General features: G+C 32.3%; 1 protein-coding gene across 2 annotated transcripts in view; it reads right to left on the reverse strand.

Moving 5' to 3' along the window:
- The window catches only part of agpat5 (1-acylglycerol-3-phosphate O-acyltransferase 5 (lysophosphatidic acid acyltransferase, epsilon)), a 53,389-nt gene that overhangs the window by 51,966 nt on the left and 1,126 nt on the right, over window positions 1–297 (reverse strand). The window lies entirely within an intron of this gene.

Consider the following 297-nt stretch of genomic DNA (forward strand, 5'->3'; position numbering starts at 1 on the left):
TTTTTTGAACATTTTAGCCATTTAAAAATATTAAAAAAGGATCTTTTAGACGGCACCCCTGCTCTCGACAGACGGCACCCCGGTTGGGAAACACTGAGTGAGTTAGATAGATAGATAGATAGATAGATAAACTTCAAAGTAGAAATGCTGCTTATTTATACATACACATATACACACACACACATTATATATTATATTATATTATATATACAACATAAGTGAAATATGGCCCCCTGGTACATGTCTAGGATATATTGCCATTAATAAGTCAAACCATATTAGCCAAACCATATATAT

This window comes from Sinocyclocheilus rhinocerous, unplaced genomic scaffold, assembly GCF_001515625.1.
Source record: "Sinocyclocheilus rhinocerous isolate Xijiao unplaced genomic scaffold, SAMN03320098_v1.1 scaffold512, whole genome shotgun sequence".
Lineage (NCBI taxonomy): Eukaryota > Metazoa > Chordata > Actinopteri > Cypriniformes > Cyprinidae > Sinocyclocheilus > Sinocyclocheilus rhinocerous.